This window comes from Canis aureus, chromosome 3 (genome assembly GCF_053574225.1).
Source record: "Canis aureus isolate CA01 chromosome 3, VMU_Caureus_v.1.0, whole genome shotgun sequence".
NCBI classification, from domain to species: domain Eukaryota; kingdom Metazoa; phylum Chordata; class Mammalia; order Carnivora; family Canidae; genus Canis; species Canis aureus.
The window spans coordinates 17,728,908-17,752,740 of record NC_135613.1 but is presented as its reverse complement, the minus strand read 5'-3'; the positions used below and the strand labels follow the sequence as shown (position 1 = coordinate 17,752,740).

Sequence of the window (23,833 nt, the reverse complement as noted above, 5' to 3'; positions counted from 1 at the left end):
ACAGTATATACACCAGTAAAATGGCTGGGAGGAGGCAAGGACGATAAGGAATCCCAGAAACAGTGACTCCAACTTAAAAGAATAATGAAGGAAAGTCCTGGGATATAATTGGGTTGTATTTGTTTCGATCATCACATTTGTTTAGAGAGAAACAGAAGGGTGGAAACCTCCAGAAAAGAGATATTTTGGTGAGAAAGACTTTGATCTCTTTTTTAAGACACCAGAAATACTTAAGGATTTGATAAAGACAGTTGGAAAATAGGTAATTTAAAACTCCATGAAAAAAAGAAAGTTGTATAGGCAGAGCAGTATTATAATTGCCCTTTACTCAGCTAGATTAATCACCTTCCCAGAGGAAACCTGGACTTGTTTTTAAACATAGGGCAAGGCATTTTTAGAGCAAAATACATTCTTTGGGTAAAGCAACATTTATTGAGCATCTGTTTTGTGTTAATACCTTCTTGAATATAATCACCTTTTATAAAATGCTCAACTTGCATATGAGATGACAACTAAAATTTCCATTCTTTAGTGGCAAAAACTCCAATATAGAGAAGATAGAAACTAGCCCCAAATTGTGCAGTCACTTAGTAGCATTTTGAAATTCACATTCAATCTGCTTACTTTGAAAGCCCAAGCTTTCTTCCACCCATGCTGCTCTTTCCCAGGTCCACACAGAACAGTTGCAGAAATGATTGTCAGCCACCTAAATACTATGGATGAAATCAGTGTTTTAATCATAAATATATTGATTAGCAGAAACAGAAGTCCAAAATAAAGCTACCCCAAATTGATGCACAGCATTCATCCCCAGCCAATGCATATTAATTAATAATTAGCCAATTATTCTACCATAGTAATATTGAAGGTAGCATTTATTGGAGTTCTTAAATTAGTGGTTCTCAACCAGGGGCAATGTTGCCCCAAGGGGACATTTGGAAATGACTGGGGGAGTGCTTCTGGCATCTACTGGGTGGAGACCAGGGAGGCTGTTAAACATCCTACCAAGCACAAGACAGCCCCTACCTGCACCCAAACAAAGAATTATCCAGCCCAGAATGTCAGCAATGCTGAGTTGAGAAACCTTGCCCTAAATAGAGAACATATGCAGAGAAAGGCAACAAATGCAACTGGATTAATATGTGGATTCTTTCTCCTTTATTTCTCCAGAAGGTAATCAAGTTTTTTGAGTGAATATTTATTTTCCAACAGTAATTTAGCTGTATTTTGATATGAAGATGAAAACTACTCATAATAATCTGGATAAAGCAACTACTTACTGATGTCAAGGTTTAGGTGTTTATAAAGCATGTTTGTTAGTGGAGTGTGTATCTCCGTTGTATATATGTACAAGGTATTGGTGTGTGTGTGTGTGTGTGTGTGTGTGTGTGTGTATGTACTTGCTGGTTTTGTTGGGAAGTATAAATTGGGTTTTGGAAAAAGATACCCCCCACTACCTCCAGCCATAAGCTTTCACTTCTTCCTATTAAGATTTCCCTTGCAACTTGGCCTCTTTTAAACTCCTATCTTGTGCATTCTCTCTTCTAATCTAATACCTCCGCGTACATATCTAAACATGATCAGTGACAGTTTTCGCTGCGGGGTGAGGCTTTCACTGACAAGGCCAGTGAGCGCTGATTTGAGACCAGCCATTGTGAGTGACTTCAGCTGTCTCTTCAAGTGACATCCAGCTACTTGAGAAAGGAGCGATGACGAAAGTTCTTTGGACAGAAAACTTTCGCTGACAAGAAGGTGACAGGTCCTTGCACAGCTGGTCTCTGATATGCCTCGGAAGGGGCCCACAGAGTGACTAATTTGAGCTTTGCAGTAGCTGGGAGGAAGCGTAGGGCCCATGCACTCTTAGGGCTTGGAGAAGTCTAAAAGAGAGTGGAAGTGGACATAGGCTGGAGGAACCCATCATTGGTGGGCAATAGGCCAGGGAACCCTGTCTGTTTAGAACATGAGAACACTGGGAATATTCATGAATGGACATCTGTTGTTTTTGCCTGCCCAGGATCCATTCTTCCTTCTCCTGGTAACAGTACCTCATTTCTCTTTTAGCAAGATACCCCGTGTCTATTCTCATTTAGTTGGAGCTAACACTGACCTTCTGGTTCCAGGGATTAGCCAATCAACACACCCATTCCCTTTATTGCAGTGATTGGTTCAGGGAAGGGTAGATGACCCAAGATAATCCAAGGAGACTCAGTTCTGTACCTTTTACCATGATTGTTAAGAAAGATATGCTCTTTCTCCCTGCAGTCACCAAGCTATAGATGTAAGTTTGGAATTTCTGGGGATCATGATAAGGAACAAGTTACCTCAGAGAATAGAAGAGCTGAGAAAGAGAGTCAAAGAGACATTTCAGTCCTAATGAAATTATTTGAAATTTAGCTGTATGTGAAGGGTCTTCTCCCCAAGACTTTACATTACAGAAACCAATGAGTTCCTATTTTCCCTTTAGCAGATTTAAATTGGTTTTTCTAGAGACAGATTCTTGATCCATACGAATAGGTATCATTTTGAGTACCTGCTATGTTCTGGGCTCTGTGTGTCCATGAGGCCATTTTTCCACTCAGTGACCTATGGGGTGGGCACTTGTGATGTCCCATTTTAAGCATAAGAAAATCTGAGACTCGGAGAGAAAGGTGATGCCTAAGGGTGGCAACTAGTAAGGATGGCACTGGGAAACAAGTTCCCTGTCTTAGAAATGTGCAGCTCCATTTTCTGTGTAGAGAAGGTATAACAGTGTGGGTTTTGGAGCCAGACTGTCTGGCATTGAGTCTTTGTCTTCATGCTTCTGAGAGATGTGCCATTTATAGCAAACTAAATGTTTCTATACCTCGGTTTTCTCATCTGCACATGGAGATTATAAATAATTGTACTGTTTCAGGGCAGTTGCAAGGATTAAGTGAACAGATGTATGTAAAATCCTTAGAACAATGCCTGAAACACAGTGAACATTCAGTGCATGTTAGCTGTTTTTATTTTTTGTGACCAGGAATGAGCTGGGGTGGCTGCTTTAGGGAAAAGCCGTAGACTGTGCTATCTTAGAAAGGGTACTCCAAGGCCCCTGACACCTAACCTGATTGATTAGAACTAAAAGTAATTATCCTATGAATAGGGAAGAAGTCATAAAATAAAATAATGGGTGTTTTAAAACAGATAATACATCATGTTTCACTTATTCATTTGTTCCGTAACTGTTTATGGAGTAACCAATCAGTGTCAGATGTTAGGTTGGATGCAGACATGAAGAGATCAGACCCCTTCCCTTTAGTAAAAGAAGTTAAGGCACAGATAATATTAATAGAGTAGGTAAAGCATTGTGTAGTATAAGAGAGAGGTAAAGTGCTAAAGTAAAAGCTTGTTTGGAGGAGATAAGATGTGAAACAGGACAAAATGAAAGGACTCAGGGCACGGATGTTAGGCAGGGTTCTGATGTACAGAGTTAGGGGTGTTTCATGAGAGGGAAAAGTTTAGTGCCAAGCTATAAGGAAATATGGATCATACTTCTCTATTCTCTTCTGTGAGGAAGGAGAGTATATACAGATGCCCAATGCCATGACCAGGTTCCCAGTCCTACTGATGTGTGGGAGGATTGAATAGTCATTAGCATTGGAGTTGATTGCATTTTATGATCTGGATATCAGCTCATCAACACATGGGAATAAAGCCCATCCACACTGCCCAGCCCAAAGTAAAGAAGCAGAAAGCTGGTTCTATATACTCTCCTTCCACTGATGTTACTTTAGCTTATCCAGGGGCCATCACATTCTGACAACCTCTGGTGCACCCATCTGGTGGTCCCACCCATTTCTTTTCTCTTTCAGCAGTGTCAAAAAGCTGTCTTGGTGCTTTCACCCATGTTATTTCCTGGCTTACGTGCTCTTCCTAGCGATATCAGATTGGCTTTCTTCATTCATTATCCATTCTTAGTACCTCCCCTTCCTACTTTTAAGGGCCCACCGTTCCCTCTTCCTGGACCAGAGCATGGTTTCTTTATTGCTGGTGAAGCCAATAGGCTCTCTGTATTATAGCCAAAGTATCACCAATTATACTATAGAGGGCTGGGTAGGAGGGGAAGGAGCAAGGATTGAGACCCTTGGATAATCAAGGACTCTGTGGTTGTGAGTAGATTTTGTCTTGTGAGGAGCTTATAGTCTAGAGACACACACACCACAATTAAATATAATGGAGTATGAACAGCACATAAATTGGAATATATCCAAGGTCCAGGGTGGAGAAGGGGGAGTAATTGATCTGATTGGTGGGGGATAGAAAATAGCCAAGGAAGATTTCCCATGGAAGATTTCCCATGGAAGATAATATTTCAGCTCGATTTTTAAGGATGGATAGTATTTCACAAAGCTGGAAAAAAAGGATTTAGGGCATTCTGCACTGTCAAATATAGTAGTTCTAGTCACCTGAATTGAGATGTGCTGTAAGTATAAAATATACTAGATTTTGAAGACTTAGTATCCCCCTCGCCCAAGAAAACCCTTAAAGTATCTCCTTAATAACATTTTTATCTTGATTGTATGTTGAAATGATAACATTCTGGATATATTGGGTTAACTAAAATATATTATTAAAATGGATTTTCTTTGTTCATTTTTTAAAAATTGTGGGTATTGAAAATTTTACATTTATTTTTATTTTTTTATTTTAGAGAGAGAGAAACAGACAGACATGGGGTGGGAGGGGGGCGCAGGGGGAGGATCTTAAGCAGGCTTCATGCTCAATGCAGAACCTGATGTCGGGCTCGATCTTAGGATGCAGACATCATGACCTGAGCTGAAATCAAGAGTCAGATGTTTAATGGACTGAGCCATAAAATTTTGCTCCACAAAATTTAAAATCACATATGTGACTCTCCTATTTGTGCCTTGTTTTAGTTGTATTTCTATTGGATAGTGCTGCTCTAGGGAAAAGAAATGGTATGTGCAGAGACAGAGGCAGGCAAAACATGAAAGGAGGGCAGAAAACTGGTTGACTCAGTTGAAGGATGAAGGTTTCCAACTTGAAGCGTGGGGAGAGGTGGGAAACATGGCTGGAAACGTAGGCCCAGACCATACCACCTGTGGAGGTCCAGGTGATATCCTGACAACAGTGGGAACCTTTGAGGAGGTCAGATGGAGACTCCATGGGCAGATTTATGTTCCTCATCTTCAGGGCTGTCAGTGGGGTGAAGAGTCCTGATTTGTAGAAGACACAGAGATGGTGATTGTCTAGGGTAGGTGTATTCATTTCCCATGGCTGCTATAATAGCATGCCACAAACTTAGTGGCTTAAAACAAGAATCTAAATAAAAACAGGGTATTGGATGGAGATGACAGGATATATTTGAACAGAATTTAGAAAATAGGGGATCCCTGGGTGGCGCAGCGGTTTGGCGCCTGCCTTTGGCCCAGGGCGCGATCCTGGAGACCCGGGATTGAATCCCACGTCGGGCTCCCGGTGCATGGAGCCTGTTTCTCTCTCTGCCTGTGTCTCTGCCTCTCTCTCTGTGTGTGACTATCATAAGTAAAAAAAAAATTAAAAAAAATCCATAAAGAAAATAATTTATTATGATACTGTGTCTGAGACTTACTTCACAAAGATCCACAAGTGGGGAGGAAATCAGTGTAGTATAAACATGATTTCTCTGAGGCGATTGATTGTTGAAGCTGTTAGGTGTGCAAGCCATTACAGTATTCTCTGTACTTTTGTGTATGTTTGAAATTTTCCAAAATAAAAACATTTCAAGAGAAGGTAATCAAGAATATTCTATTTTCTTATATTAATTACTTACTAATTACATTTCAGTTTTGGTGTGCCTGGCATTTGATGAGCCCCTTGTTGATGGATTGTGAGGTAGCCACAGATTTGTTTTTCTAGTGATATGACACTCTTGTATCACCTGACAAATAGGCCTAAAGATTTACTTTGTGTGGAGGCACAGGCACTTGTGACAAGATTTTGTCTCAGGATAAATGCCCTTTCATCACAAGAGAATGGGAAATTCATGTCACCTTGTCCAAACCAGGAGCAGTGAAAACCCACCACCAGCCGGGGTCTTGTTGGAAGAAAACAGTTTGCTTTTCTTAATCATCCCAATGTCACTTACAAGAAGAAATGAACGACAGCAGTCCCTCTCTGACTCCATAACTAACTGTCATGGGGAAGGATGAGCCTATTTAACTGAGGGAAAATGCTGAAATAGTTTAATTGTCTTGTCTCCATAGCAGACAGTTGTTATCAGGGTGGAGGAGGGGGAAGCAAAACCCAGCGAAATATTCAATGCAGACAAGAATGTGTGGGTGAGCGTGATTCTGTAGTTTAAACCACGTGCTTTCTTTTCAGATCACTTCTAGTTTTGTTGCAAAGTGTGGTATAAAAATGATGTCAGAAGAATGGTTTGCTGGGTTATTTAAAAGCCTGCATACACCATTTACAAGGTATGTTGTTGACAGTTAAAAATGACATCTCTATTATTCATGGGACCACTCCCCCCCCCCCAACAGGGAAGAGGTTGCTTGAACTTGGCAGCTATAAATGAGGGAAGAGGAAAGTGATGGAGTTCATGATGTAAATCCATGCTTAAACGTGTCTCAGGCTATTTCAGGAGCTCAATATTGCAATTTTCCTGTGAGGGATGACCAGCTCACGGACATCCTTGTCTAATATAAACACCACTTAATGAAGTTTCCTTATACCCTCCAGTTGTTTATTGCAATTTCTTTTCTATATTCTTCCTTTTATTTATTTATTTTTTTTTTGGTCTGCCTTCTTCTGACTGTGGTATTTAAAAGCACATGGCTATGGCAGCTGTTAGCCTGAAGCCTGAGTCTAGTTCCCCAGCCCCACTAAGGACCAGGTTCCCTGTCTTTAAAATAGATATGATGATTTCTAGGCATTTCAGAAAGTTTTTGAGAGAATTTAAGGGTATAATGTATGTGATGGACTTAGCAAGAAGTTTGCTCAACGTGAAACAATCACTACTAGGTACTAGAGAGTTTGAGAATAAAGAGATTTGCCAGGCCTGAAAAATAGCAAAGAAAATAAAACCCATGTGCTAAAGTGTGATTTGTAGATTTGTGGCTGCAGCATTATTGCCAGGGATCTGGTTAGATGTGCAGAACCTCAGGATCCATCCTGCACCTGTTGAATGAGCAGCTGTACTTTGACATGATCCCCAGGTAATTTGTATGCATGGTAAATATGAGAAGTGCTGAACACACTCCTGTTACAGGGTATGGTAAGGGAGGATTTCCCTGTTGCCTTGGAGCTAGAAACACAGGTGCTAAGGAACCTATCCATTCCAGAGAGATGTCAGTAGTTGGAGCTAGATATTCTTTTGGACCCTGATTCAACCCCAGCTTTCTGAGGATTTGCAGAACTGGTTCTTCCACCAGTCTAAATTAGCAGAAACCTTGGGATGGAGGTCAGTTGGAGGAATTGCCAGAGTCATGAGTTGTTGGTTTAAAGTATAAGAATTTTTGAATTTTTTCCTTCTGCTCCCCACAAAGTCGAGTAAGGGAATGCCTTCAGGGACATCACTTTTGAAGACTGGGGATGCTTTAAAGAAGTGGAAATTGGCATGTCATACCTATTGAATTATGCCTGAGTCCTTCAGGCCCAGCCTGGTGGTACCATTTTATCAGAGTGGAGCATGCTGAGGGCATTCTTGGGGGATATTGACATGTTTTCCTGGAATTTTGGGGTTTATCTGAATATAGGGTCTAAGGGGATGATGCTTCTCCTCTAGAGATTTCTGAAGTCAGGACATGCCTAGGAAAAGAGATGAGGAAACTACCTGATCCCACGCCCTTGTGACCCTCAGAGAGCTCAGAAGGGGACCTCAGTAGTTCTTTGACTCCATGTGAATGAGCATGGATTTAGAGAAGCAGGCCTTGTGGTGATGTCCTTCTTAGATGGGGTGAGTAGGGGCATGATGTAGTTGAATTAGTGTAGTTGAATGGGAACAAAGCTTCCCATTTTTAGGGTCCTTGATGATTGACAGGGTCAGGGTGAAGTTATCTACCATCCCTGAAGACCATGGCTCCTCTAGGAGGAGATCACCATACTGGCAAAGATAATTGGTAGCCAATAGAATCTTTATATGATGACAGAGTGACTGTGTTACTTCCCTACCACCAGGCAGATAACCATTTTCCTCCTAATTCTCCATTCCAGGGAGAAGATAGCTTGAAACTAGCCTTTGGTTTTCCCTCCCTTCAAAGTGCTAGAAGGGGAGGAGTGAAAATGAAAACACTTCCCCTCCCAGATCCCTAAGAGTTTAAAGCCCAGTTGGTAATGAGGGAGGGGAGGGATTTCAAAATGGGTGATTTTGGAGTCTCAACTTGGGCAGGATTTGTAATAACTAAAAATGACCATTGACCATGACATTTTGGAATATAGTCAAAAGTTTACTAAGAGAAAAGAGTTAGAAAACCAACAGACTGTAATTCAGGCAGTGACTGGATCAAAAACAAATAATGTTTCTGTTTTATATCTCTCCAAGATGTACTGCTCTTAGCTTGAAACACAGGTTTCTTAAACTTTTAGGTATTTAATATCTATAGTTTTGGTCATGTCATCAATCCTTGGTTTTCATGATTTGCAATAACTTTCAGTTTTGCCTAGGGATGCATTTGAAGCCCTACTTTGAAGCTGAGATCAGAGAGGGAGCATTGCTCATTCACCAGCCTGCTCACCTCAACCCTCCTTTGTCATCCTTTACTTGTTTTCATGGACACAGAGACACTCTGCTCTGTTGTTTACTTATAAATACTGACGCTGAAAAGAAAACCAAGTGCTAATTCAGGTAGCAACAGGGAAGTAAAACTGGAGATGTTTAAAAAGGGAATGATTCAGAGCCACAGTGTACAAATTTAGGAGAGTATGGGGAGAGGGATGTCTCTTTCAATGTCGCTTAAATCTGAGATATGAACATGTTGGCTGGAAGTTCAATGCTAAAAGTGTTTAACAGGTTTATGCCTTTTCATCTCAGAGATGAGTAGACCTGTACACTAGACTCAGTCTTCAGTGGTATGATAAGTGCTTCAAATATCCAAAAGATTGTCTGTGGGAGATGGAATATGGATATGGACTCAAAATCAATGGAAGAAAAAATTGGGGCTTTGGAAATTCTTTGGGACAATAAGAGCTGCCTTATGAGAGTGAGTTTTCTGGCACAAATCATGAAATTTCAGTGTTATTAGAGCCCTGAGAGATGTACATTACAAACTATATCTCCTTATCTAGTGTCCCTGATGCTACCCCTGCATGTGAGAAGTCCCAGATACTGCCAGTATCATTGAGATATAAGGGTAGATTATTCTGGAGAGTTAACTATGAAATCATTATGTCATGGACCAGAACAGAAATATGTAAAGTTGTTGTTGCCTTAATCACAATAAAAATAGTAACTAAAATTACTGAGTGCCTGTTATGTAACAGGCACTTTGGGAAGCCTCTCGCTCATCCTTCCATCTACCCATCTGTTCATCCATCCACCTACTGACCCACCCACCCATCCATCCATTCATCATCTGTCACTAATCATTTTGTAAGTCCCCAAGAGGAACCCATGAAGTTTGTATTATTGTGTAATACAGATTTGATCTGTAATCTTATTGAGAATATTCATTATCCAAAGATGAGATGAGTCTCTAGAGCTGGAGGCTAGTCACCTCTTAGAATATGGAAAAGGAGACACAGAGAAGCAGAGTCTTGGAGGGCAAGGATGCCCCAGACATTATTCAGAATGGAAGAATTCTTGTCTACATGTCCCAGAGCTTCACTAGCTGGTTATGCTAGCTTGCCCTTTAAGTGGGAGAGGTTTTCTGCTTTGGGAACTTCTCTTTGCTGTTGCTTAAGTGGGCATCAATTTGGGCCTGTAAATCCATCTTGTTTGTACTTTAACTGAAAAACTTTAAGAAAATATAAACTAGGAGTACTTGGGTGGCTCAGTTGGTTAAGTGTCTGCCTTCAGCTCAGGTCATGATCCCAGAGTTCTAGTATTGAGCCCCACATCAGGATCCCTGCTCAGTGGGGAGTCTGCTTCTTTTCTTCCCTCTGCCCCTCCTGCCCCCTTGAGCTCTTTCTCTCACTCTCTCTCAAATAAATAAATAAAATCTTAAAAAAAAGAAAAATATTAACTGTAATGTGTGCATAGGTGAAACTATGAACATGTGTGTTTATATAAAATATATCATAATATATAATTATATATTGTATGTAGTAATATATTATTCACACATGTACAATTTAAGTACACTGTTATATAACTATTTTAGCTCACCTGAAGTGCTAAAGGGATGGCAAAGCAAAGCTTTCTTCCCGTGCTGGGAACTAATTTTCGTTGACTCCCTGCTGTGTGTCAGTTTTCTCCTCTGTGTAATAGAGCCAAAACTTGAACTCAACTATGGCCACTTTTTTTTTTTTTTTTAACTATGGCCACTTTTAAAGTTGGGGCTCCTCCACATGAGACTTGCTGTATTTCATATTCTTTGGAATATGCAGCAGTTGAGAAATCTGATCTCTAACTTATTAGTCTCAAGTAGACAGCTACTCACTCTTCAGCCACAAGAAAGAACAGTAGCTGGGATTAGAAGCTAAGGGGGGGTGGGGAGTCTGGTCCACTGACTGAGAGGCACCACTCAGCTAGCCTGTCTCCTCTCATAGCTCTGAGCTGCTATAGAGTAATGTGAGATGAGGTGTCTGCCATCCTGAGGTGGATTTAAATCCACAAAGATAAATCTCAGCTGTGGAGGTTAAATTCCACTTCACTTAGTGCTTTGTGGAGACTTTGAACAGTAACATTTGGAACATTTGCCATGAAGCTAGTTTGGGTCCATTTCCCTGAGCTGGATTTCCAGGATCAGACCCGCTGGAGATGGAGCTGGATCTCAGGTTGGGAGTGTTGGGTTCATTTCTTGACTTTGAGCAAGAGTGGAATCCCAGAGGCAAGAAGAGATTCTTCTGGGAAGGGCTGTCAAGCATATCTTCTTGTTTTTTGTTTGTTTTGGCTTTTTTGTTTGTTCTGTTTTTTTTTTTTTTTTTTTTATGAAGGGCAACTCCTTTTTTTTAAGAATTGAGAAGCATGTCTTCAAAGTAGATGGTTAGGACATTATAATAATTAGTCTTATTTCTCTGGTAGCAAATTCACATGCCAAAATAGTTTTTTCTTTACTTGAAAATCCTTCCTATCTTGGGATGCACCATAAAGTGGGGAACAGTGGTTCCCAAGGGAATGGGGAAGCCACACTTAAGCCTACCCCAAGGGAATAGCGGTAGAATTGATGTTGCCTCTGAGTTCATCCTGCATGTATTGAAAGTTGAACTGCCTAGAAAGATGGAATATATATTTTGTCAGCCCAAGAATGCTTCTTATTTTGGGTGGGAATTCCTTTTTTCTTCGTGCATGAGGGCTTCATCCATCACTGCCCTTCATTGTCCAATTTCATTAACCTGAGCTTGTGTTCATCTTGTGGCAGCTTAATAACCTTTATTTGTGGAATCCCTCAAAGAAAGGCTTGGTTATAAATCCCACATCACAGAAATGAACGCATAAATGCCAATCTGTGTCACTGCATAATATTTATTATTTTATTTTTTTTTTTTTTTTCTTTTTTTTTTTTTTTTTTTTTATTGGTGTTCAATTTACGAACATACAGAATAACACCCAGTGCCCGTCACCCATTCACTCCCACCCCCCGCCCTCCTCCCCTTCTACCACCCCTAGTTCGTTTCCCAGAGTTAGCAGTCTTTACGTTCTGTCTCCCTTTCTGATATTTCCCACCCATTTCTTCTCCCTTCCCTTATTTTCCCTTTCACTATTATTTATATTCCCCAAATGAATGAGAACATATAATGTTTGTCCTTCTCCGACTGACTTACTTCACTCAGCATAATACCCTCCAGTTCCATCCACGTTGAAGCAAATGGTGGGTATTTGTCATTTCTAATAGCTGAGTAATATTCCATTGTATACATAAACCACATCTTCTTTATCCATTCATCTTTCGATGGACACCGAGGCTCCTTCCACAGTTTGGCTATAGTGGCCATTGCTGCTAGAAACATCGGGGTGCAGGTGTCCCGGCGTTTCATTGCATTTGTATCTTTGGGGTAAATCCCCAACAGTGCAATTGCTGGGTCGTAGGGCAGGTATATTTTTAACTGTTTGAGGAACCTCCACACAGTTTTCCAGAGTGGCTGCACCAGTTCACATTCCCACCAACAGTGTAAGAGGGTTCCCTTTTCTCCGCATCCTCTCCAACATTTGTTGTTTCCTGCCTTGTTAATTTTCCCCATTCTCACTGGTGTGAGGTAGTATCTCATTGTAGTTTTGATTTGTATTTCCCTGATGGCAAGTGATGCAGAGCATTTTCTCATATGCATGTTGGCCATGTCTATGTCTTCCTCTGTGAGATTTCTGTTCATGTCTTTTGCCCATTTCATGATTGGATTGTTTGTTTCTTTGGTGTTGAGTTTAATAAGTTCTTTATAGATCTTGGAAACTAGCCCTTTATCTGATATGTCATTTGCAAATATCTTCTCCCATTCTGTAGGTTGTCTTTGAGTTTTGTTGACTGTATCCTTTGCTGTGCAAAAGCTTCTTATCTTGATGAAGTCCCAATAGTTCATTTTTGCTTTTGTTTCTTTTGCCTTCGTGGATGTATCTTGCAAGAAGTTACTATGGCCGAGTTCAAAAAGGGTGTTGCCTGTGGTCTTCTCTAGGATTTTGATGGAATCTTGTCTCACATTTAGATCTTTCATCCATTTTGAGTTTATCTTTGTGTATGGTGAAAGAGAGTGGTCTAGTTTCATTCTTCTGCATGTGGATGTCCAATTTTCCCAGCACCATTTATTGAAGAGACTGTCTTTCTTCCAATGGATAGTCTTTCCTCCTTTATCGAATATTAGTTGCCCATAAAGTTCAGGGTCCACTTCTGGATTCTCTATTCTGTTCCACTGATCTATGTGTCTGTTTTTGTGCCAGTACCACACTGTCTTGATGACCACAGCTTTGTAGTACAACCTGAAATCTGGCATTGTGATGCCCCCAGATATGGTTTTCTTTTTTAAAATTCCCCTGGCTATTCGGGGTCTTTTCTGATTCCACACAAATCTTAAAATAATTTGTTCTAACTCTCTGAAGAAAGTCCATGGTATTTTGATAGGGATTGCATTAAACGTGTATATTGCCCTGGGTAACATTGACATTTTCACAATATTAATTCTGCCAATCCATGAGCATGGAATATTTTTCCATCTCTTCGTGTCTTCCTCAATTTCTTTCAGAAGTGTTCTATAGTTTTGAGGGTATAGATCCTTTACATCTTTGGTGAGGTTTATTCCTAGGTATCTTATGCTTTTGGGTGCAATTGTAAATGGGATTGACTCCTTAATTTCTCTTTCTTCAGTCTCATTGTTTGTGTATAGAAATGCCACTGACTTCTGGGCATTGATTTTGTATCCTGCCACGCTACCGAATTGCTGTATGAGTTCTAGCAATCTTGGGGTGGAGACTTTTGGGTTTTCTATGTAGAGTATCATGTCATCGGCGAAGAGGGAGAGTTTGACTTCTTCTTTGCCAATTTGAATGCCTTTAATGTCTTTTTGTTGTCTGATTGCTGAGGCTAGGACTTCCAGTACTATGTTGAATAGCAGTGGTGAGAGTGGACATCCCTGTCTTGTTCCTGATCTTAGGGGAAAGGCTCCCAGTGCTTCCCCATTGAGAATGATATTTGCTGTGGGCTTTTCATAGATGGCTTTTAAGATGTCGAGGAATGTTCCCTCTATCCCTACACTCTGAAGAGTTTTGATCAGGAATGGATGCTGTATTTTGTCAAATGCTTTCTCTGCATCCAATGAGAGGATCATATGGTTCTTGGTTTTTCTCTTGCTGATATGATGAATCACATTGATTGTTTTACGGGTGTTGAACCAGCCTTGTGTCCCGGGGATAAATCCTACTTGGTCATGGTGAATAATTTTCTTAATGTACTGTTGGATCCTATTGGCCAGTATCTTGTTGAGAATTTTTGCATCCATGTTCATCAGGGATATTGGTCTGTAATTCTCCTTTTTGGCGGGGTCTTTGTCTGGCTTTGGAATTAAGGTGATGCTGGCTTCATAGAACGAATTTGGAAGTACTCCATCTCTTTCTATCTTTCCAAACAGCTTTAGGAGAATAGGTATGATTTCTTCTTTAAACGTTTGATAAAATTCTCCTGGGAAGCCATCTGGCCCTGGACTCTTGTGTCTTGGGAGGTTTTTGATGACTGCTTCAATTTCCTCCCTGGTTATTGGCCTGTTCAGGTTTTCTATTTCTTCCTGTTCCAGTTTTGGTAGTTTGTGGCTTTCCAGGAATGCGTCCATTTCTTCTAGATTGCCTAATTTATTGGCGTATAGCTGTTCATAATATGTTTTTAAAATCGTTTGTATTTCCTTGGTGTTGGTAGTGATCTCTCCTTTCTCATTCATGATTTTATTAATTTGAGTCTTCTCTCTCTTCTTTTTAATAAGGCTGGCTAATGGTTTATCTATCTTATTAATTCTTTCAAAGAACCAACTCCTGGTTCTGTTGATCTGTTCCACAGTTCTTCTGGTCTCGATTTCGTTGAGTTCTGCTCGAATCTTTATTAACTCCCTTCTTCTCTTGGGTGTAGGATCTATTTGCTGTTTTTTCTCTAGCTCCTTTATGTGTAAGGTTAGCTTTTGTATTTGAGTTCTTTCCAGTTTTTGAATGGATGCTTGTATTGCGATGTATTTCCCCCTTAGGACTGCTTTTGCTGCATCCCAAAGATTTTGAACGGTTGTATCTTCATTCTCATTAGTTTCCATGAATCTTTTTAATTCTTCCTTAATTTCCTGGTTGACCCTTTTATCTTTTAGCAGGATGGTCCTTAACCTCCATGTGTTTGAGGTCCTTCCAAACTTCTTGTTGTGATTTAGTTCTAATTTCAAGGCATTATGGTCCGAGAATATGCAGGGGACAATCCCAATCTTTTGGTATCGGTTCAGACCCGATTTGTGACCCAATATGTGGTCTATTCTGGAGAAAGTTCCATGTGCGCTTGAGAAGAATGTGTATTCAGTTGAGTTTGGATGTAAAGTTCTGTAGATATCTGTGAAATCCATCTGGTCCAGTGTATCATTTAAAGCTCTCGTTTCTTTGGAGATGTTTTGCTTAGAAGACCTATCGAGTATAGAAAGAGCTAGATTGAAGTCACCAAGTATAAGTGTATTATTATCTAAGTATTTCTTCACTTTGGTTAATAATTGATTTATATATTTGGCAGCTCCCACATTCGGAGCATATATATTGAGGATTGTTAAGTCCTCTTGTTGAATAGATCCTTTAAGTATGATATAGTGTCCCTCTTCATCTCTCACTACAGTCTTTGGGGTAAATTTTAGTTTATCTGATATAAGGATGGCTACCCCTGCTTTCTTTTGAGGACCATTCGAATGGTAAATGGTTCTCCAACCTTTTATTTTCAGGCTGTAGGTGTCCTTCTGTCTAAAATGAGTCTCTTGTAGACAGCAAATAGATGGGTCCTGCTTTTTTATCCAGTCTGAAACCCTGCGCCTTTTGATGGGGTCATTAAGCCCGTTCACATTCAGAGTTACTATTGAGAGATATGAGTTTAGTGTCATCATGATATCTATTCAGTCTTTGTTTTTGTGGACTGTTCCACTGAACTTCTTCTTAAAGGGGAATTTTAAGAGGCCCCCTTAAAATTTCTTGCAGAGCTGGTTTGGAGGTCACATATTCTTTCAGTTGCTGCCTGTCTTGGAAGCTCTTTATCTCTCCTTCCATTTTGAATGAGAGCCTTGCTGGATAAAGTATTCTTGGTTGCATGTTCTTCTCATTTAGGACCCTGAATATATCCTGCCAGCCCTTTCTGGCCTGCCAGGTCTCTGTGGAGAGGTCTGCTGTTACCCTAATACTCCTCCCCATAAAAGTCAGGGATTTCTTGTCTCTTGCTGCTTTAAGGATCTTCTCTTTATCTTTGGAATTTGCAAGCTTCACAATTAAATGTCGAGGTGTTGAACGGTTTTTATTGATTTTAGGGGGGGATCTCTCTATTTCCTGGATCTGAATGCCTGTTTCCCTTCCCAGATTAGGAAAGTTTTCAGCTAGAATTTGTTCAAATACATATTCTGGCCCTCTGTCCCTTTCGGCGCCCTCGGGAACCCCAATTAAACGTAGGTTTTTCTTCCTCAGGCTGTCGTTTATTTCCCTTAATCTATCTTCATGGTCTTTTAATTGTTTGTCTCTTTTTTCCTCAGTTTCCCTCTTTGCTATCAACTTGTCTTCTAGGTCACTCACTCGTTCTTCCACCTCGTTAACCCTCGTCGTTAGGACTTCTAGTTTGGATTGCATCTCATTCAATTGATTTTTAATTTCTGCCTGATTAGCTCTAAATTCTGCAGTCATGAAGTCTCTTGAGTCCTTTATACTTTTTTCTAGAGCCACCAGTAGCTGTATAATAGTGCTTCTGAATTGGCTTTCTGACATTGAATTGTAATCCAGATTTTGTAACTCTGTGGGAGAGAGGACTGTTTCTGATTCTTTCTTTTGAGGTGATGTTTTCCTTCTAGTCATTTTGCTCAGTGCAGAGTGGCCAAAAGCAAGTTGTATTGGGAAAAAGAGAAAAAGAGAGGAGAGAAAGAAGGAAAGAAAAGAGAAAGAGAAAAAAAAGGGAAGAAAAAGAAAAAAAAAACGAATTAAAAAAAAAGAAGAAAAAGAGAAAGAAAAAGAAAGGAGAAAAAAAGGGGGTGGGGGAAGGAAACAAATCAAAAAGCAAAACAAAACAAAAACAAAAACAAAAACAAACAAACAAACAAAGAACCACCGGGGAGTATCTTCTGATTCTGTGTACTTTAAGTCCCTTGGCTTCTCCTGGAAGTTGTCCGTCTAGCTGGTGTTCTGGGGGAGGGGCCTGTTGTGCTGATTTTCAGGTGTTAGCAGTTGGGGGAGCTGCTGTGCCCCTGCCTGGTGCAGGGCTCAGTGGGGGTTGTTTACCCCGTGAGGCCGCAGGAGGAACAGCCCCAGTGGCGGGGCCAGCTCTGGAAACCTGGATTCAGCTCCGGCAGGAACTCCGTCTGCAGGGCCTGGAGGCTCCGGGCGGGGCCGCTGATCTGCTCAGCTGGGGCAGGAGCGTCCTCGCTGTCCTGGGCCCTCCCGGCCTCTGCCTGTCCCGGGGGAGGCGGGATCCTGGGCTGTGTCCCGGCGCCCAGTGCTCCGGAGCCTGCGCTGGTGGATTCGCGCTCCCGCCCCGCAGCCCCCTCCGCGGAGCCGCCCCCGAGCCCCCCGATCTGCTCCGGGTCCCCCGTGCGCGCTGCAGCCCTTAGGGAGCTCGGCGCACTCTCCTGGGCGCGCAGTTGCTGTTACTGTCCCCGGGAGCCCGAGGGCATCCCCTCTCTCCTGGGGTCCTGCTCCAACCCCCTGCGAGCCCCTTTCCGCCCGGGAAGGTCGGTGCAGCTCCTGCTCCTCCGGGACGGGGCTCTCCTGTCCTGGGGACACTCGCCCCGGCCTCAGCCCGGCTCCTCGCGGGGCCCCTCCCCCTTGGAGGCCTTTGTTCCTTTATTTCTTTTTCTCCGTCTTCCTACCTTGATAGATGCGCGAACTCTTCTCACTGTAGCATTCCAGCTGGTCTCTCTTTAAATCTCAGGCCGAATTCATAGATTTTCAGGATAATTTGAAGGTTTTCTAGGTAGTTTGGTGGAGACAGGTGATTTGGAGACCCTACTCCTCCGCCATCTTGCTCCTCCCCCAATATTTATTATTTTAATTAAAGAAAATGGATAGTGACATTTATTAGGTCACAAGTTACTTGTTAATGGCAATGAATGACAAAAAATTACTGATTTTATGAGCAAATCTTGGAACGCTCGTCAATGATTATTCTGCTGCACACTCAGTGTGAGTGGTGCTAACAATGCATCGGGCACATTTTTGGGAGTCAGTGCTTGTTATTGGTGAGACACACTTCCCATTTTTTAGTATATGTGCTGTCAAAGCAAGCATGAGACACACTTCCCATAACAGAAAGTATCACTTACTGAGGAGTCAGAACTGACTGGTGAATTCCACGTTGCTTTTCTCTGCCGGCTCTCTTTAGATGTAGTTTGGTTTTCTGAGATAATTACAGAAGTGTGTGCATGTGTGTCAGTTACTTCCCAAGCAGAATAAACATGGTGTCAGGAACCAGGGGTTTGTATTAAAGTGTTGGTCTATCTATGAGGCATTCCATCTGAGTTACCCATACAGACTGAGAAATGAGAAAGGGTGGCGTATAATAATCCCAAGGCTGGGGACTTACAGGGTGTTTAAATGTGCATTATTTCATTTAATTCTCCTGCTACTGCCATGAGGAGTATACTTTATATCTCCATCTGTTTAGTCATTCAGTCAACATACATTATTGGAATTAGTTGTGTTAGGGAATAGTTTATGGATGAGAAAACAAACACACCATTGTTGAATAACTTGTGCATGGTCTATAGCCCGTGACAGTGCTGGGCGTGTGAACCCATCACTTGCATGACTTCAGAACCTCTGATCTTACCCGCCATAGAATCTTTTAACGATCAGGATTTTGACCACTGCAGTGGAGCAGCTAAGGAGATCTGTGCCTCTGAGGAGCTTGTGGCTACTAAAATTAATTTTTGTTTTGCCAGTATATCTAGAAATTTCTGTTTATCAGGGTTTTGACTCCATCAGGCTTCTTTCCTGAGTGAACAGGCTGAATATTTAAAGCAGACTCATTTTTTTAAACAAAAATTGTTAGCTGTTTACAATCATAGCTGGTTATGGTCTTTATTTTAATGTATATGTTATTGCATTCTATTGATGAGGAAGTATTAAAATACAAGGGCTGTATTGTTTTTACTTTAGTATGCTAGCAGTTGTTTTATTCCTTTAGTCCAGTGACAATGATAAAAATTTTGTTCTAAAGATCCCTGGGTGGTTCAGCAGTTTAATGCCTGCCATCGGCCCAGGACATGATCCTGGAGTCCTGGGATTGAGTCCTGCATCAGGCTCCCTGCATGGAGCCTGCTTCGCCCTCTGCCTATGTCTCTGCCTCTCTCCCTCTCTCTGTCTCTCATGAATGAATAAATAAAATCTTAAAAAAAAAATAAAGACAGATACAATCTACCATCTACATTTACAAGATGAGTTTAAAGCTAAGCCACATGAAGGGAGAAACAGAATCAAATATTTATTGAATGCATACTTTGTATTAGCCATTATACTATATGCTTTACATGCATTATAACATTTAACTTTTAATACACGAATTACTATTTTCCAAGTGGGAAAATTGAGGCTCATACTCTTTCCATTATGCAAATAAAGGCTATTGCACACACTTGATGTCTATTCCTATGAAGCTTTCGATGTTGGGGCACTCACTATCTGACCTTTGTGAAAAAGTCTAGTGGTAATTTATATATATTAGCATATATTTTAGGTGAGTTATAGTCAGTGGGTTTCAACAAAAGCATGCACCTGTATAATTGTCATCCCAATTGAGATGTAAAACATTAACAGCACTGCAGAAAGTTCCCTCGTGCCCTTTCTAGCTAATGCTCATCACCAACAGGCAACACTCTTCTGATTTCTTCATCTTAGGTTAGTTTTTCTCTTGTTCTCGGACTTCCTATTAATGCAGCTTTATGGCATACATTCTTGAACTTATGGCTTCTTTCATTCAGTGTATTGTTTTTTAGTCTTCCAGGTTGGCCTGTATATAAATAATTCATTTCTTTTTATTGCTGAGAGCATCACATTGCATGGATATACTGCCATTTTATTAATTCATCTGCTAATGGATATTTGTATTTTTTTCCAGTTATGGGCAATTATGGATAAAGTTGCTATGAGCATTGTTTTGCAGGTCTTTGTACAAATGTTTGTTTTCATTTCTCTTGGGTAAATAGCTAGGATTGGGATTTCTTGGTCACAGGTAGGTGTATGTTTAACATAAGGAACTGCCAAACTGTTAACCAAAGTGGTTGTTCCATTTTATGTTCTCACCAGTGGTATGTGAAAGTTATGGTTGCCTTATAATTGCCAAAATCTGTAGCTGTCAAGCTTTTTAACCTGAGCCATTCTAGTAGTTGTGTTTGTTTTAATTTGTGTTTAGTTTTTATTTTAATTTGTATTTCCCTAATGACTAATGATGCTGGGTACTTTTCCTATGTATTTATTGAGTATTCAAATGTCTTCCTTCATAAGTGTCTACTCAAGTCTTTTGCCAACCTTCTATTTTCTAAAATTGTGCCGGTTATGTGTATTTTATTTATTTGTAAGTGTTTTTTTATATATTCTGGATCTAAGTCGGCTATCAGATAAATATTTTGCAAATGTTTTCTTTCAGTCTGTGGTTTATCTTTACATTTCCTCTTCCTCCTCCCCTCCTCCTCCTCCTTCTTTTTTTTGTAAACCTCCATATTGAGGTATTATTGATATATAAATTGTTGCATATATTTTTCAATGGCTTTTCATTTTAAATCTAACTTATTCTTTTCCTCTTTATAATTGTAATTTTCATTGTTCAATCTACTCCAAGGCTATGAAGATACTTCCCTGTGTCATCTCCTAGTAGTTTTGTAGTTTGGTTTTTACAGTTAGGTCTGTAGGTCATCTTAAATTGATATTTATATTTGGATTGAAGTAAAGGTTGAGGTTCATTTTTTACCGTATGGACATTACATTGTTTTAGCTCCATTTGTTGAAAGGCCTCCTTTCTCCCTTGAATTGCTTTGGTAACTTTATAAAAAAAAATCCTACTACCATGTATAGGTCTATGTCTGGACTTTCTTCATTGATCTATTTGTGCATTTTGTATCAGTACTGCACAGATCTATGTCCTTTGCATTTCCATGTAAATTTCAGAATTAGGTTGTAAGTTTCTAAAAAACAAAACAAAACAAAACCCACCTTCTGGGATTTTGATTAGTTCTACGTTAGATTTATACCCCAAAGATACAGATGTAGTGAAACACCGGGACACCTGCACCCCTAGTGTTTATAGCAGCAACGTCCACAATAGTCAAACTGTGGAAGGAGCCAAGATGTCCTTCGGCAGATGAATGGAAAAAGATGTAGTATATATACACAATGGAATATTACCCAGCTATTAGAAAGGATGAATACCCACCATTTGCTTCGACGTGGATAAGGACAATCATCATATGGTTTCATTCATACGGGGAATATAAGAAATAGTGAAAGTGATTATAAGGGAAAGAAGGGAAAATGGGAAAAATTAGAGTGGGAGACAAACCATGAGAGACTCCTAACTCTGGAAAACGAACAAAGGGTTGTGGAAGGGGAGGTGGGTAAGGGGATGGAGTAATAGGGTGACAGGCACTGAGGAGGGCAGTTGATGGGACGGGCCCTGGGTGTTATACTATATGTTGGCAAATTGAACTTCAATTAAAAAAAAAGAAAAATACAGGTCAGTTTGGAAGAGAATTGGTATCTCAAAGTACTGAATCTTCAAATACATGAGCATCATCTATCACCATTTATTAGGGAGTTTCTTAGTTTCTTTAGGAGTTTTATAGTTTTTAAGGATGAGAGTCTTCATGAGTCTTGCATGTTGTCTCTATTTCATCTGTGTTGTAAATTTACACTTAAGTATTTTTTTTGCTGTTGTAAATGGTATAATTTTAGAATTTTATTTTGTAATTGTTCATTTCTAGTACATTGGAATGGACTTTTGTACATTTACTAGTTCTAAAACTTAAGAACTAGATTACTTAAGATTTTCTATATATAATTATTGTAATCTGAAAGTAAAGACATTTTTACTTCTTTCTTTCATTTTGTATACCTTTTATTATTCCTACATTATTGCTCTGTCTAGGATTTCCCATTAAATAGAAGAAGTGAGAGCAGAAATCCTTTCCTAGTCCTCTCCTAGGGGAAAATGCCACTTTTCACTATTACATGTGATGCCATTTGTAAGTTTTATTTTTTTGATAGATGCTTTTTAATCAAGTTGAAGGATTGATTTTTCTTTGTTCCCAGTTACTGAGTTTTGTTTTTTAAAATTGTGAATGGTGGCAGCCCAGGTGGCTCAGCGGTTTAGTGCCACCTTCAGCCCAGGGCCTGATCCTGGAGACCTGGGATCCAGTCTCACGTCAGGCTCCCTGCATGGAGCCTGCTTCTCCCTCTGCCTGTGTCTCTGCCTCTCTCTCTCTCTCTCTCCCTCTCTCTCTCTGTCTCTCACGAATAAATAAATAAAATCTTTAAAAAATAAAATAAAATAAAATAAAATAAAATAAAATAAAATAAAATAGTGAATGGGTGTTGAACTTTGTCACATTCTTTTTTGAATCTATTGTGTTAAGTCACCATAGCATGAATTTTCCTTTATACTGATGGTATGGTCAGTTACATTCATTGACTTTCTTTTCTCCTTTTTTAAATTTTATTTATTTATTCATAAGGGACACAGATTGAGAGAGAGGCAGAGACACAGGCAGAGGGAGAAGCAGGCTCCATGCAGGGAGCCCGACGCGGGACTCAATTCCTGGTCTCCAGCACCACACCCTGGGCTGAAGGCGGCGCTAAACCGCTGAGCCATCAGGCCTGCTCTCATTGACTTTCCAATATTAAACCAATCTTACATATTTATGATAGAGACTATTTGATCATAATGTATTACCTTTTAATAAGGTACTGGATTTGTTTTGTAAATATTTTGACTAGGGTTTTTCTGTCTTGTTAAAAAGGGACATTGGCCTGAAATTTTCTTTCTTTTTCCTTTTTGCCTTTTTCTGGTTTTTGTGTCAGGATTATATTGGCCTCATAAAATGAGTTGGGAAGTATCTCCCCTCCTGTATTTCCTGAAAGAGTTTATGTAAGACTGGTTCATTATTGAATTCATGAAGGCTTGAAATTTTCTTTGTGGAAATGTTTTTAATTATGAATTCATTTTTTCAACAGATACAGCACTACTCAGGTGTTCTGTTACTTTCTGTGAAGTTCCAGTAATTTGTGTCTTTCAAGGAATTCATCCACTTCATCTATGTTGTTAAATATATCCTATATGTTTGTTCATAATAGTCCCTTACTATCATTATAATGTCTGTAGATATATCTTCTTTTTCATTATTGATATTGGTAATTTATAGTTATCTTTTTTTGATCAGATTTGCTAGTAATGCTCAATTTTATTGGTCTTTTAGAAGACTTAGCTTTTTCCTTTGTTGATTTTTCATTATTGATTTTTATTTTACTGATTGCCTGTCTTTATTATTTCTTCCTTTTAGTTACCTTATTTAAATTTGCTCTTCTTTTCTACTGTCTTTCTAGCAATGGGTCATTGATTTTAGACCACTTTATTTTTTTAATATAAGCTTTTAAAGCTATAAATTTCCCTCTAAACACTGCTTTAGGTACAACATGCACATTTTGATACATTGTGTTTTTCATTATCATTCAGGTAGAAATATTTTCTCATTTCCCTAATATCTTTCTTTCTTTGAAGTATGGATTATTTAGAAGCATGTTGTATATTTTTAAAAATATTTAGATATTTTATAGACATTATTTCTTGTTTAATTTCTTTTAAAATTATTTTACATTATCTTCTATCAGTGTTTTATAAGCTCATAATCTTTTTTAAAAAAATATTTATTTATTTATTTTAGAGAGAGAGTGTATGGAGGGGGAAGGGGAGAGGGAGAGAGAGAATCTCAAGCAGACTCCCTGCTGAGCATAGAGCCTGACATTGGGTTTGATCTCTCTACCTGAGCCAATCATGACCTGAGCTTAAATCAAGAGTCAGACCCTTAACTGACTGAGCCACCC

The 23,833-nt window shown here is 39.8% G+C and overlaps 1 long non-coding RNA gene across 12 annotated transcripts in view; it reads left to right on the top strand.

The window, feature by feature from the left end:
- Window positions 1-23,833, top strand: part of LOC144310200 (uncharacterized) — an 807,232-nt gene that overhangs the window by 64,601 nt on the left and 718,798 nt on the right. Inside the window, exon 3 of one of the 12 annotated variants that reach the window (XR_013375880.1) lies at window positions 6,346-6,440. The exons of the other annotated variants lie outside the window; for them this stretch is intronic. This is a non-coding gene — a long non-coding RNA (uncharacterized LOC144310200). The remainder of the gene's footprint in view (window positions 1-6,345; window positions 6,441-23,833) is intronic. 12 annotated transcript variants of the gene reach the window in all.